Source organism: Delphinapterus leucas, chromosome 3 (assembly GCF_059928025.1).
Source record: "Delphinapterus leucas isolate spDelLeu-1000000601 "Yukka" chromosome 3, BTC_Dleu_Yukka2, whole genome shotgun sequence".
NCBI lineage: Eukaryota > Metazoa > Chordata > Mammalia > Artiodactyla > Monodontidae > Delphinapterus > Delphinapterus leucas.
Genome location: NC_143131.1, coordinates 153,420,823 through 153,437,190, shown reverse-complemented (window position 1 = coordinate 153,437,190; position 16,368 = coordinate 153,420,823). Strand labels below are relative to the sequence as shown.

Below are 16,368 nucleotides of genomic sequence, written 5' to 3'. Positions count from 1 at the left end.
GTGAGCCACAACTACTGAAGCCCGTGCACCTAGAGCCCGTGCTGCACAACAAGAGAAGCCACCGCAATGAGAAGCACGCACACCGCAATGAAGAGTAGCCCCTGCTCGCTGCAACTAGAGAAAGCCTGCGCGTAGCAAGGAAGACCCAACGCAGCCACACATACATACATAAATACATAAATATACATATATATATTTATATATATATAAAAGAAAGAAACAGTTTAACCTACTGAGTCTACTAGCCTACTCTGTACACAGTTCCCTCGGTGTAACATGAAATCCAGATTTATGTTTGTACAAACTAACATTTGGAAATAAGCATTAATAAATAAAAAAATATAATTCATCATTGCTAGAGTAATTTAGATCTTACTGTGTGTTCCATAGCCATTGAATTTCTATTTTGCCTTTCTTTACATGTGCATAACTAATAGACTCATTGCAATAGTTTTTGTCTGTTTTCCCTGCTACTTTAACAACTGAATGGAGGTAGGGCCCTTTCTTGTTTTAATGACTGTAGAATCCTTGGAATCTGCAGTACTATGTGGCACACAGCGGGCAGTGAAGAGTGTTCTGTGGTTCTACTGATTCAAGTTATCCTATCACAGGGCTCACGGTACTTTTAGAAGTGAAAAGTAATACTAGCTGTTAGAACAGATGCACGCAAAAAAAAAAAAAAAAAAAGAACAGATGCACGCAAATTCTCAGTGACGGATAGTAGCTTTACTGGCAGGGTCTGAAACAGTGGTGCTCCTGTGTCACTAGTGATGGGGGCACAATGAGAAATCCTGGCAGAGCCTCCATCACCAGCGACACACAGGAGCACCACCGTTCCAGACCCTGCCAGTAAAACTATTATTAACTATTACAGTTTGGTTGAGCCTGCAAAAACTACTCAATTGACTTTTTTCACCCAGCCTTATACACCCTTCCCCACCAGAAAGCAGGTGAAGGAAAGATATTGAATCGGCATTTGAAAGGACTTCACTTCTCTCCTTTCCAAGCCACCCTTCAGTGTGACCAATATCAGTGATTACTTTATGTTATGAAACTAGAGAGTAAACATTTAATTTATGTTTTTGTTTGGTTGTGAAGACGTAGATGTACACACACACACATACACACACACAAAGAGAAAGAGAAAGAGAGAGCGAGAGAGTACTTGCAAGAGTGTTTTAGAGAATGTCTCAAAACATTCAACATTCAAAACAGAGAACAGTTCTGCTGGAAGATTAATATTCATTCTCACATAGTGCTGGGTAAGTTTGAAATTAAAACCTCAATTCCTTGATTCATATCAATAAAGGGATATTTCCAAGAAGCTCTTTTTCACATCAAAACCTTAATTTGTCAAAGCAAACAATGTCCTTCTTTTTGCAAATGCTTATTACCTTTTCAGACTATTCCTAAACTGCACATTCTTTCTTATTAAAAGTCAGCTACAGATATGTTGGCCATTCAAGACAGATGCTGACATTTTAAATTTTCTAATAGGTTACCTTCAAGCGCTGAGTGATCACCAAGAACTGGAAATGGTGGATAATCTGCCTCTGTGATTCCAGACTAGAGCTCACAGAACCTTTGGGTAATCAACATATAGAACAGCATCACAGCACTGGGGTGGTTTAAACATGGACAAACTGGCATAGGTAATGTGGTTGAGAATCAAATCACTGAAGTACTGGAGATTAAACAGAATTAATGAATATTATGCTGCAGTCTCCATAAATGAGCCAACAAATATGCAGCAAAATCCTGAACTGCAGCCTTGAAATAAGGAGCTTAATGTAATTCCATGTTTATAGGTTTGCCTAGAAACTAACTTAGAAGGGGGTTGGGCAGGCAGGACTACAAAACGTGAAGGGTTCATAGGTTTAATAAGGAAATTATTAACTCTGAACTGCGTGGCGATGTGAGATATAAGTTCTCCAGTGTTCTCCTCTTCCACAAGCCCCTTAATATATTAGAAGGCAAGGTTAGAGGGCATGCAGAGAGGTTGCTATACAATGACAGAGCAGTGCTTAGGGCTCCAGACAATCATGGACAGCAAATGTCATCATATTCAAACCTGCCGTCATTGCAGCCAGAGATTATCTCCCCTTCTTGACAAACTGCATCTGTGGGTAAAGCTTGCTTATTGATTTTTCCTAAAATATCTTTCTCGAAACATACTGCTTAGGACTTGGTTATTACATGAGAAATTTCACCAGTTAATTAGATTACTAAGGATGCTAAACATTTAAAAAAGGACAGGTAGGGGATGGGAGAGAGGGTTAGAAGACAGTTGAATAGCTCTTATGATAAGAAAATTAACAGGCTGTGAAATGGGGCATGCGACTTCATTCAAAAGCCTTTTGGAAGAGGAGGGATTAGTTTTTAAGTTTTAATTGCAAACCACAATGTCTTAAGGAGTCACTGATATCACTCATGTCAGAATCCCTGTCGTTAGTTCAGCTTCTTGTTTTTATTCAGATATAGAAACTGAAGAGCTGATGCCCAGGTGGCAATTGAAGAGGTATCATTTTAGCATTTCCTCTAAAACCATTAAGATTTACTCTCACTTTTAGCCCTCTCACTTTTAGCACAGTGCACACGCAGTGCACATGCAGTGCACACACAGGAGACATCGTGCTTTAGCATCTTAGCTTGAAAGAGCTGCTCAGGGAGGACATATTTTCTCCTAATTATTCTTGACAGGTATTAGGTCAGATTAATTATTTTAAAATTCACCTGAACAACAGCGTCTTTGCTAATTACTTCAGGGCATATACGTAATTCATTTACAACAGGGAAAAAAGGAAAAGACTAGGGGAGAATTCAAACCCTGACCCCTTTGGTGGACAATGCATAAAAAGAGGTCCCTTTGTGACCTAAAAGGGGGCATAGGGAGCAGAGAGTATCTGGAGCCTTTACTTCAGAACGAGGATAAATGTTTCTTTATATAAATATCCCTATTTATATATTTATGTGTTTTAAAGTATCCATATTTAAATTATTTTTTAAAGATACATTTGAAACTAGTTTAGAACATATATGTCAGAGTAAGACAGTGAGTGGTTAAGAACATGAATTTTAGAGAAAAGATTTTCCCAGCTCAACCTCTTGCAAGCTTTGCGACCTTGGGCAATGTACATACCTCTTGAAGGTTCAGGTTGTCCTTGTTAAACTAATAATAGCATTTAGCACCTACCTTACGGCTTGTTGTAAGAATTAAAATATGAGATATGTAAACCACAGCATGTGACAAAGAGTAAGTAATATTTGTTAGGTATTATCATTTCTACAGAAACATAGGAAATTAAATAAATGTTTGCCTAGACACTTTGAAGCTAGTCCTAAAAATTACCTTTAAAATGAATTATACCTGTTGGCTTGAACTGCATTAGAAAAGCCCCTTTAAATTTAGGTTCAAATTTCTACAGGGAAAGATGGATTAAAATATTTCAGTAGACTAAATATCCACTGATATTAAGCAAAAGTCAAAACTGTCCAGGGGCTCTCAGGCTGATAGGAGAGTGTTAGTGCGTATGACTTGTCCAGGCCCTACTCAGGTCTCTGAAAGCATTTCGAAACCATTGATTTGTCAGAGAAGCCCAAAGGAAGATTTTTTATATGAAATCTCCTAATATTTAAATGCTTGCTCAGAGGTTTTTTAATAATCATATGAGACAAACTTATTCTCACATCGGTTTTTATTAACTGAAGAATTCTAGGGTAAATTACGGATTTGGGAACTCATAATCCAGCATTTAGATACATATAAACTGAAGACTAATTTTGCTGAGAAAACAAACTAGGTTCAGCCTCTGTTACAAAGGATCGTTTTGATTTCCTTTTCAAATACTAGAATATATTTACAGCTTAAAAATTAGATGGAATAGAAGCCATTAAAATTGATGACATTGAAGGAAGGAAATAGTAGAAATATTTTCCAAATGCAGACCCAAGTTGAAAATACAACTTGTAACACCATCTGCATCAGCGCCATCTATTTTGTTGCCTAACACATATGTTAACATCGTTGTCACTACTTTAATTTACACATCTCTCTTGAAAAACAACTGGATACTGAAGAGAATGCACGCCTCACCAGGCATGTGAGGCAGAAGTCTGGATGGTGCTAATCACATGTGGCCAAGAAGACGCTTTCTTACTTTCCATGAAGGAACTGTGTGTCTTAACACTATCATTAATCTACAAGGACAAAATGTGAATAGAATCCTTTGACTATTTTAGGGTGAAACTCAGCTATTACAGTGAAAAAAAAAGGAAATAAATGTGCTCAGGGTGGGGTGGGAAAAAGAATGCAACTATCTTAAATTGCCAAATGGCTGATTGGAATAATCATCAGGTACTGGCCATTCCTGGTGTTGTGTCTTCTCTTCTCCAGAGTAACAAACGCTCGTGAGATACTGAGTCTGAGGAGGTCACAGATGCCCACATTTCTCCTCATTGAGGAGGTAGCTGAGTTGGTTGGATGTGAATAAAATGCTCAGAAACAGAATAATTAAAACAATAACAAGACTTCCCTGGTGGTGCAGTGGTTAAGAATCCACCTGCCAATGCAGGGGACAGGGGTTCGAGCTCTGGTCCGGGAAGATCCCACATGTCGCAGAGCAACTAAGCCCGTACACCACAACTACTGAGCCTGCGCTCTAGAGCCCGCGAGCCACAACTACTGAAGCCCACAAGCCTGAAGCCCGTGCTCCACAACAAGAGAAGCCACTGCAATGAGAAGCCCACGCACCGCAACGAAGAGTAACCCTGGCTCGCCACAACTAGAGAAAGCCTGCGTGCAGCAACTCAGACCCAACGCAGCCAAAGATAAATAGCTAAATTAATTAATTTTAAAAAATAAAATAAAATAACAACAGGCGCCCTATTATCTTTGCGGAAATGAAAGAGGCAAACAGATTTTCGCTCATTCTGTTTTTGTTTCTCAGGGGTAAATAAGCGGTAGCTGGCTTTGGGTAAGAGCTAGCTTTCCAGAGTGAGGAGGCTCACCCGAGAAAAGGCTAAGCTTTTCAGTAAAAAGGAGATTTAAGCTTCTTTTACTTCACAGCCTAATGTTTTTGTTAAACTCTACTACAGTACCTAGGTCCCCAAATAATTTTGGGTTGAGTTATAGGAGCAGAAGGGGTAATAGGTCAAGAGTTATGAGGGTGTTTTCTCATGTAAATGGTGGTTTGATATTGTTGGTATGATACATATATTTACCTCGTTGTGTTATGATTAATACAGAGAGAGTGTATAGGGCGGTAATACTGTCTTAGCCCCTGTGAGGATAATAGTGATATTGGACTAGAAGAAAGATATTACTACAAATAGTTCTCTGATTAAGTTGATTGTTGGGGGCAGGGCTAGGTCTGTAAGATTTACTAGTAGTCATCATGTTGCCATTAGTGGAAGAAATGTTTGTAGACCACGGACTAAAATTATGTTTCAGCTATGAACACGCTGATAATTTGAATTTGCCAGGCAAAATAATATAGACGATGTGAGGCTGTGGGTGATTATTAGGGCCCTAGTTCCTATGGAACTTGAAGGTGTTTGGGTAAGAAGAGCTACTATGACAAGTGACACGTGCTTAATGGAGGCGCATGTGATGAGCTAGTTTAAGTCTGTTTTGTGCAAGCAGATTGAGCTCATTATAATTACTCCTTAGAAGGACAATATAAGGAATGGGTACCCTACATACTTTGCTAGGGGTTTCAGGATTATTGTGATTCGTAGCCACCATGTTTGCGTTGTAGGGCTGCAAGAATCATAGATCAGGCGATAAGGGCTTCTACGTGCATTTTTGACATCATAGGTGTAACCCATAAAGGGGTATTTTTACTATAAAAGCCACTTTACACACTAATCGTGTGAAAATATGGGATCAAAAGTTAGATATTGTTTGGGCTCAGTACTGCATTGTTAAAAAGTTTACCGAGCCTGTAGTATTTTGGATAGACATTAGTGCAACTAGAAGTGGAAGGGATGCCACTAGTGAGTAAAATAAAAAAGTAGAGTCCTGCATTAAGCCGTTCTGTTTGGTTTCCTCATCAAGTAATAATAACTAATGTTGGGACTTGTGTTGCTTCAAATCAGCTGTAGAATGGAATCATTTCCATGGCCTTGAATGTTAAGATTAAGAATATATGTACTATGATTAATATAGTAATAGACAGTTTGTTTGCTTTTTTCCCAAGCCAGTGATTCTTTAGGTAGCTGGAATTGCCTAGCTCTGAGTGTTAGTGGTAAGAGTCATGCCGTTCGAGTTGGTAAAGGTGCTGACAGAGGGTCAGAGAAGATTAAAGTTAAGGCTGCTGTTAGAAAGGTAAAGACTAACAAAACTAATTAGTATGCTGTAGGTTGTGGTGTGAATTCAAATTATATTGCTTTTCGATAAACGTGTTAGTGGCATGAATATAATAGTTAGAACAGTAATTTTAACACTGGAGAAGGTTTGTATTTCGATGCAATCAGTGCCATAGGTGTTTGATAATATTCCTAGCAGGGGTAACCTAGCGCAGCTTTTCAGGTTATGAATATTAGTCAGATGACAAGTATTATGCTAGCTAGAGTGAAATGGACATTTAGAATTATTAGGGTTGCTATAATGAATAATGATAATATTATTTCTTCCTGACATAGCAGAGAAGATATTAAGTGAGATCAATAAATTAATAGCCCTATAAGGGAAACTGTGAATGCTGGAATAATATTTATATAGGCAAAAGATACTCAGTAATTATGAGTTTAATCATAGTTTAACGAGACAAAATCATTTGTTTTCATTTAAACTAATTATCATATTTGTGTCATTCTGATCCCTTTTGAGTTCACTCACAGGCTATACTTACTGCTAGTAGTGAGATCAGGATTAGTGCTATGATGAGTATTGTTTTTAGGTTGCTAGTTTGGACTGCTCAGGGCAGGGGCCGAAGGGGGGCAATTTCTCTCGATCAAGGGGAGAAATGTAACGGCTACCAGGAAAATCTTTATGGAAAATCCTATGGGGTCAAATCCGCATTTGTAAGGACTTGATTCTTCTGTATCTGTCTTTAGTCGGGAAAGTCAGAATTCGCTAAGTACAAGTAGTGAAGCTAGTACTATGTTTGTGGTTAATGCTATAAGGTTTATTATTCTTTTCAGATTGTACTAATTGACTGGAAGACAACTAATTGATACTAAAAGAACACACCCTCAACTCCATTTCACTGTACAGTAGAAACTAACACAACATTGTAAAACAACTCTACCCCAATAAAAGAAAAAACAGAATAGACCCTCATCAATAAATGGGGATGTATAGAAACAGCCATACTATGTCTACAAAGTGTATCAGGCAGTGGCTTCAAATCTGAAATGATTTGAAACTGTAGTTGGCACAGGCAGCAGACAATGAGGAAAAGTAGAGCCAATGATCACGTGTAGGCCATGGAAACCTTTGGTTATGAAGACTGTTGACCTGTGTACTCCATCTGAGATTGTAAAAGCTGTTTCATAATATTCTGAGGCTTGCAGTAGTGTAAAGTAAACTAGGGAGATTGTAATCAAAAGAGCTTGAGGAATATGCTTACAATTTCCTTCTATCAAGCTGTCATGAGCTTGGGTAATAGGTACTCCAGAGGCCAGTAAGACAGGTGTTGAAAAGTGGTACTTCTAATGGATTTAGGGGGTGAATGCCTGTTGGTGGTTAGCAACCACCTAGTTCAAGTGTAAGGGCAAGACTTGAGTGATGAAAACCTCAGAAGAAGCCTATAAAAAAGAGAACCTCTGAAATAATAAACAGAATTATGCCATATCAACATCCTTTTTGAATGAAACTGGTGTGTGATGGCCTTGAAAAGTGCTTTCCCTGGTGATGTCTCACCATCATTGACATATTGTTAACATACTAGTTAATCAGCCCGAGGATAATAAAAAAGTTGAGTTAAAATGGAATCATATGACTAGATGGGATGCTAAGAGAAGGGCTAAGAGGGCTCCTGTAAGAGGTCAGGGACGAGGATTTACTACATGATACGCATGGGTTTGGTGAGTCATTAGGTGTCATTGTGTAGGTAGAGGCTCACTCACAGGGTGAGCACGTAAGCTTGAATAAGGGCTACTGCATATTCGAGAAAAGTGAGAAGAACAAGACTAATAAATATAATGAGGGCTGTGGGAGGATTCATGCTTAATAGGGAAAGGGATGCTCCTCTGATTAGGTGAATTAACAGGTGACCGTCTGTGATACTGTCTGTTAGTCATAGGGCTAGGGCTATTGGTTGGATAAATAAGCTAATAGTTTCAATAATTACTAGCATAGGGATAAGAGGGATTGGTGCCCCGGGTGATAGAAAGCGGCCTACAGATGCTTTTGCTTTATGGCAGAAGCCAGTGATCACAGTGCCTTCTCATAAAGGGACCACTGTGCCTAAGGTTATTGAAAGTTGCGTAGGGGCGCAAATGAGTTCAGTAAGAGGCCTAGTAAGTTTGTTGGCCAATGAATAAGGGACATAAGGATTAATGCTCTGGTTTGTCCTTTATAGTTCTGGATGTTCATTATTTGTTCTGACATAAGCTGAAGAAGTCATTGTTAAAGAGAAATTATGTGGTTATTAATCAGTCGGTTGAGTGCGGGGGAAAAATACCTGGAAACATAATAATTAAAAATAACAACAGTCAGCCCTAGTATCGTTGGGGTAATAAAAGAAGCAAATAGATTTTTGTTCATTCTGTTTTTGTTTCTCAAGGGTTAAATAAGAGGTAGCTTTTTTTCTCGGTGAGAGCTAGCTTTCTAGAATGGAAAAGCTCAAAGAGAAGAAAGCTAGCTTTATCAATATCAGTATCAATATCAATACTTTGTACATAATCTTTGTATTTCTTGTACCAACCATCTGTAACTGATATTATCATTGCCACTGGCAGGGCCAGCACATCAAGGAGTCAAGATGTGGGGTCTGGGTGAAAAAGGTACAGATGAAAATCTTTAACATAGACCATCTGAGATCTTTGCCTACCTCATAAAACTGTTTCAGCATTAAATTTTACATAAGAAATATTTTAGCAATGTCTTGATATATAGTTACTCTAAAATAATAGAGGATGTTATTGTTGGTATGGTTGTGGCTTTTATCTTTATCAAATAAAACCCAGTCCTAAATTTAAAGAGGTTCCAATTGAAATAGAGAACATTAACATGGAATGCAAGCAAATGAGAACCAGAAAAAAAAATATCATGAATAAAATTTCATTGTAGGATTTGACTACATTATTGATTGTTTTTATCATTATGAAATATGAACACCTGCTCTTTCGTGAATGTCAACTCTGGGCTGAACTGTGTTAGGCGCTTTACATACACAATCTCATTTAACCTCACTTAATCACTCTAAGGTAGGTATTACTATAATCGTCGTTGTAAATATGAGGAAATTGAGCTTAAATGAAGTTCAGTATTTTTCTCAAAGTCCCCCGGATGGTGGTGATGCTGAAGCTAGGACAGCAGGTATTGATCTCAAGCAGGTAGCAGGGTGTAAGGACTTCCCTCCTTCTGCCCCACTGGACCCTGCAGTACACCATCTAAATTTGTTTGGGCATATTTACACCATCTCTCTACTGTTATGTGTTTGCAAGAAATGATGGAGGTGGAGTGGCAGCTCATGTGATGGAAAGCGTAGAAAAAACTCAGTTCCACGTTTAGCCCCATGGATGTGGACCACCACTAGGGGTCAGGCTAATATTCAGGCATATTTCAGTATTGTTTGGCATAACCATAATGCACAAAACACAAAGCAGCACCTTAATTTGCTCCCCAATATCCAAATGTAAAACAGAACAGCTCTTTGGAAAAGTATTTGGTAGTTTCTTAGAAATTTCGACATAAACTTAACACATAACACATTCTTTTTATTGCTGAATTGTATAATATATCCATTCATAAGTTGATAAGACGAAAAGCTCCAAAAAAATTAGAGATAAGAGCAGGCCAAGGGTGAGATAAGACTTTGACTCACGCTGTTTCCTTCCTAAAACATTCACCCCTACCCATATCCTGCTGTAGCAACCTCCTCCATCCCTTCTAACTACTTGTAAAAGATTTTGTCTCTGCTTCATGTCTCTTCATCCTCATATCATATTCAACCCTCAACCCACTGCAATCTGGCTTCAGCCCACATTATTCTACTGAAACTATTCTTGCCAACTTTGTTATGACCTCCTTTTTGTTACATGTAGTAGGTGTATTCCAGCCTTTATCTTTACTTCCTGTCTCAACACTTCTGGCCCTGTCGATGATTCCTTCTCTTATACTGATTCTCTTTCCATGTAATTAGTGATATTTTATACTTTTAATTTTCCTTCCACACCTATGGTTACTTCTTCACCAGCCTTCTTTCCGGGTTCCTCCTCCTCTGTCCATCTTTTATGTGCTGATACTACTTAGGCTCCTATGCAAGATCCACTTTTCCTTTTACTTGAAAGTGGGGTCAGAGGATCATCTGCATCAAAATCATGGAGCTCTATTTGTCAAGCGTGTAGATTTGTGAGCTACATCCTATAACTACTCAGTAAGACTCTGGAGTTGGTGCCCAGGATTCTGAATTTTATCACACCTCCTGGGTAATTCATCTGACCCCAAAGTTTGAGAATCTCTTCAACATCTTCCTTGGGTAATATCATCCATTCCTAAATGCTCAATTACCATCCACCTGATAAAAGTTCTAAACTTTATATCTCTAGGTCACATCTCATTCCTGAGCTTCAAAATCCACAGGCCCAAATTTCTGCTAGCCATTTCATTTAGAGTCCTACAGAAACATAAAACTTTCTATGCCCCCAAATGATCTCACTACCTTCACTTGCAAACTTCTGTGTTTTCTATCTTTGGAAGTGGAACCAGCCACCACTGCTGCAGATTCCAGAAATCTAATTAGCTTCCCTGACCTCATATTCTCACCCTCCTCTACTTCCAAACAGCTGTGAAGCTCTCTCAATTTAATCTTCTAAAAAATGATGATTCCAGCTACTTCTCTCCATCAACACTTAGTGCTATTCTAGTTGAGGCCAGCATCATGTATCATCTGGAACCACTGTAGCAGATTCCAAAAGAGTCCCTCAGCCTCTAGACTTAGGCTCTCACCTAACCGTGATCTTTTCTTTACACTGAAATGACTTTTCTAAAATGTGAACCTGACCAGGCAGCTTCCTTATTTAAAACCTTACTACAGAATCCCAATGCTCTTAGAAGGATGTTCATGCTTCCATGGTACAACCTCAGCTTACTGCCTCAGTCTTATTTATTATCCCCAGTCCCTGTTTTATCTTTTAAGAATTCTAACTTTTAGTTAAATTTAACTTCTCTTCGAAGAACACCACATCCTCTTTTGTCTCCATACTTTCACATATTATGCTCACTGTGACTGAAAGATTCTTCTCCATCTCTTTGCTTGGCTGAATTCTACTAATACTTCAGGTATCACCTTCCATATCACTTTCTCTGGGAACTCTCTCTGACCAGCCCCCCCACCAAATTCAAATAAGAGGATCCTGCAGTGTGTGATTATAATACGCTGTACCAACCCCATCATAGCACTTATTATCGTGCATTTTAAGCTTCAGTTTACTTAACCTTTCCTGCACTAGACTATAAGTCTAATGGAGGCTGGAACCACGTGACCACAGCTTGGAATGTGCCACTATATATCTACTGAATGATTCAACAGGTGAATGACTTTTTAAAAAATAACCACAATCTAAAAAAAAGTGTTACAATCTTATATTTTCAGCTTTCATATAATCGAATTAAAATCAAGACTGGGAAATTACATTCTAGATCTTTAAATGATAATATGAACATTATTTTAATATAATATTTGAATTTTTAAGAATATATAAGTATAAATTTATTAATATTTTAGGGAAAAGTATTAGACAGTGTTCACAATTCATAATTTCAGAGCCACCTCAGAATGAGCCATAATAAATTATATAAAATTCTTTTCACATATTTGGATATAAGAAATACCACTATAAGTTTTAAGCTATTTAATATTGTATTCCTATTTAATAGTACCACAAATTGAATAAAGTTCTTATTTAAATAGACATGAAAAAGAGTCTTGTTCAAGGTCTTTTATCCCTGTTTATTCACTTTCTCTGAATGAATGGAATTTGAAAAGCTATAATATACATTCCCTTATTTGAAAACATATTTTCCTCCTCTAAAACTCATTTTTTTACTCTGTAGATTTCAGGATGACCTCTTCACTGGCAATTTCAAGGTACTTCACTTACTTTTGCATGTGGGCTTTTTAAATAGAACCTGACCGCTTTGAACTTTTGTATTTGAAATCCAGAAAGCAAATTCTCCTAGGGTTCCACATTAGGATTCTTCAGCTAGAAGCTAAGACTGGATGTGCATAAAATCAAATATTCAAGCCCTAGAAGTCTGTTCTCATGCCTCCTCACTCAGTGGCCATTCCATAGCAAACTCAGCTCTGGACAGCTCCCTCAGAAATTCACCAAGGTGGGGGAATTCATCATAGATCCAATTCAAGGTGTTGTCACATTGCCACCTCATGACAAATCAGAGCTATGCAACTTCAGAGGACATTGGTATATCCACTGGGATACAGAAATTGATAACAGAGCTGGAAGGTTAATTTTTGCCTTCATATAAATGCTAAACAATTTTTAAAAATGCAAATAATGGAGTTTGGAAGACTGGTTCCTTCACTTACTAGTTGTGTGACCCTAAAGCAAGTAAGATAATGTTTTTTAATGAGCATATATCAAATTAAAAATAAAGTGTGGCTTAAGTATACCACAAATGACATCACACGGGTCCGAAATTGAGTTCTTTTCAAGGGCTGGTTTGTGAATTACATAAGAATATGAGATATAACTCAATATACTAGCATACTCCCTGGTACTGTACACCATTCTGGTTAGCACCAATGGCTCCCAATGACAGGACACCACACTGCCTGGAAGAAAGTGTCATGATATCAAACAATAGGGCAGAACTCCACCAAGTAATACTGAATACTTTTATTAAGGAAACAGAAAAAGAAAATAAAATATGAAATAGTGGCAGTTTCTTTGCACAAAAGCTGAGTAAAACTTGTTACCCTCAGGGTAGAAAAGTTTCTTGAATTGGGAAATCATACCCTGAGCTGAGAGTTTGGAACATTTGTTCACAAACCTATTAACTTTTCTTTAGCTTCACATTAAACATCGCAACTAGTTTATTCCCATCTGGGCCAGTAGGCCAAATTCTACCCTGAATTTTTCATTCCTATGTTCCCTGTGGCTGTTTTTACTGATCTGCACGCTCTTTCTCAACAAAAAGTGGCTTTACTCCTCCCTTTCTAATTTTCAGAAACATCTTTGTCATCCTTATGACCTTTCAGTGAGGGACATTCAGCATAAAGGGGAAAAAATATGTAAAAGCATCTTTGTGATGGTTGGCAGAAGATGTAAGAGCTGATATCTATGCCCTTGGGTGATTATGTACCCACTGGGGCTCCAGGTTTCTCATCTGCTCATCTGTGAAATCAGGAGAGTGATCATAAATACTATTATAAGTTTTTGTTTCTCTAACAAAGTAACTTTCATATACATTATCTCATTTGATCCTTATAACATCCTTATATCCCTATGAGGCAGATAACACACCCAGCAACATTTCATAATGGTATTATACAAATCCGCAGAGGTGAATATGAATCACTGCGCCAGTCAAAAACTCTCATTTAAGGCTGGAGGGAAGATTACTTGTTAACATGCAACAAATATTTCCTGAGCACCTACTGTGTGTTTACCACTGTATCTACACAATAAGGATGGAGTAATGAACAAGTTAGAACACACCCCTGTCCTTAGCAAGCTTACATACGAGAGTGGAGAAAGACTATAAAGTAGGAAACCAGATAATAAACTAGATGATTTAGAGAGGGACATAGCACCGTGAAGATAATAAAGCAATATACAACTTGGAATGGATTTGAGGCAAATTGTGCCAGAAGCAGATTTTCTTTAAGTGGCTAAAACAAAGTTTAAAAAGCAAGTAACAATAAAAGAAAATGTTTCCGGTACAGGACCAGCAGTACAAAAAAATAGTGTACGAGTACCTGGATAAAACACCCGTTTTGCAATAGTGCAACTTTTAAGTACATATTGTTGACTGTCCACAGTCCATGCAGAGTTACAACTCCACACTTCAACAACAACATGCTGACAGTTCCTAAAGAAAACTACTTAAAAAAAAAGGCATAACCCAGATGTTCCCTCATTTGACCAACTCCATCTAAGTTTAGATGTGCAGAAGGGCTTATTAGATATATCCAGAGTAAGCCACATGCAGCATGTTACTTGATCAATTTTTCTAAAATAAGGTTTCAGGACAATGACAGTAAGATAAGGGAAGAAAACATGGAGGAATGAAGTCCTAATTACTATACACGCATATTTTTTGACAATAGGGGGAAACCTTTTACAGATAAGTTACAAACAAAGAAAAGTCAAATAAACGATTTTGTACAAGAAATTTAACACGTTCTGTACAATGTGTTCACTTTGCTGTCATCTGTACAAACTCTTCTTAGTTTACTTGGCCATCACCGTCAATATCTGCTTCCCTGACATTTCATCAACCTCTTCATCTGCTAACTTCTCTCCAAGGTTTGTCATCACATGGCGGAGCTCTGCTGCACTAATATAGCCATTACCATCCTCATCAAACACAAGGAATGCTTCTCTAAGTTCTTCTTCACTGTCTGTGTCCTTCATTTTTCTTGCCATCATTGTTAGAAATTCCGGGAAGTCAATTGTGCCGTTACCATCAGCATCCGCCTCACTAATCATGTCCTGTAACTGCTTCTGTGGGATTCTGCCCAACAGACCTCATTACAGTTCCCAACTCCTTTGTTGTTATAGTTCCATCACCATCCTTGTCAAATAGTGAGAAAGCTTCTTTGAATTCTGCAATCTGCTCTTCAGTCAGCTGGTCAGCCATGCTGCAAGCGCTACCGGTCTCCGGGACTCGACTACTCAAGCACTCAGCTCGCTTGCTCCACTCGGACTAATTCTGTTCTGCTACTTTAATAGACTTATTTTATGCCTAACAGAAACTCAATACATGGTTGATGAGTAAATCTCCAATCAGAATTCATCCCTCCGTTACCTCTATGCCTAAGGAACAGAGTCTGAATCTGTTGTAACAATACTCCCTGTGTGGAAGTCTGGAAAGAAAGTAGAAAGATTTTTGACAAGGACAAAGAAACAGATTTGAGAGATTCCAGAGAAAGAAGCAAGGACCACGATGATGAGGGGGAGGTGAAATTTTGGGGGGATTCTGGGTGGGTGCAATGAGGAAGGAGGAAAGTTCCAGAATGATGGCCAGGTTTGGCGTGAATAAATGGCTAAACTATCAGTTCTCCCAAAAGAGGGTTACCTGATTTATAATGTTTGACACATCCCTTATCACACAAAAGTGCTCGATTGCTTGAATTGTTTTGAATAGTATGTTTTCATTAGTGCTAATAATGAAAACATAATTAAAAGCATGTTTGTAGTGAGAGGCAATAAGTTCATTTTTGCACATGACAAATTTAAAGTGCTTATGGGACCACTAGGCAAAGAGGTCCCATTGCTTGCTGGATACATACGAATGGAGCAGATGGGAAATAGGGTCTAGATTTGTAGATGTGATACTGATGAGGTTATTGAAAGCAACACAGTATAAAGAGAATATGTAACCTGAGAAGAGAAGGAGTCAGACATTGGAATATCAACATTTAGTGAAGCGATAGGTAACTATGATGAGAGAGGGGTGGAATAGCCAAAGGTGTAGGAGAAAGACCAGGGCAAACTAGTTTCACAGAATTCAAGGTGGAAAAAAAATCATGTAGAAGAGAGTACTCAACTGTGCATTTCACTGGATATAAATTTTATATCAATTAAAAAAACCACTTACCCTCAGACATCCTTTACTAATTTGTTTTGGCCTAGATTGTTTTGCTTCTAAAGATTCACTGCCTCTGTTGGTATGTTGAAACAGCAGCCTCCAGTGGTTATGGTCATGGAGAACTACGATTTATGGACTAGGTATGGTTTTTTCACATAGTACATGCTCAACAAAGTGAGTTGAACTAAATTAATTGTTCTTCAGTCACAACGAAACAAATGCTTTGCGTGACGCTCTCTTAGGGCAAAGAACATTGGCTTAAAGTGAAGATCCTGGGATTATGCTGGTAAAACAGTCAAGACTGTTTGCTTGAAATACTGATCCATGGTCCAATCGTTGTTTGCTGGCTGCTGTGGCAATCTGAAGCTCACAAGATCAGCATCTTTGCTCTCCCTTCCCCTCAATTTTTGGTTGTTATGGGAGGG

General features: G+C 38.2%; 1 pseudogene; it reads right to left on the bottom strand.

The window, feature by feature from the left end:
- Nucleotides 1–7,203: 7,203 nt before the first annotated feature.
- LOC149749794 (calmodulin pseudogene) lies at nt 7,204–15,571 on the bottom strand (annotated as a pseudogene).
- Between the last annotated feature and the right edge of the window lie 797 nt (nt 15,572–16,368).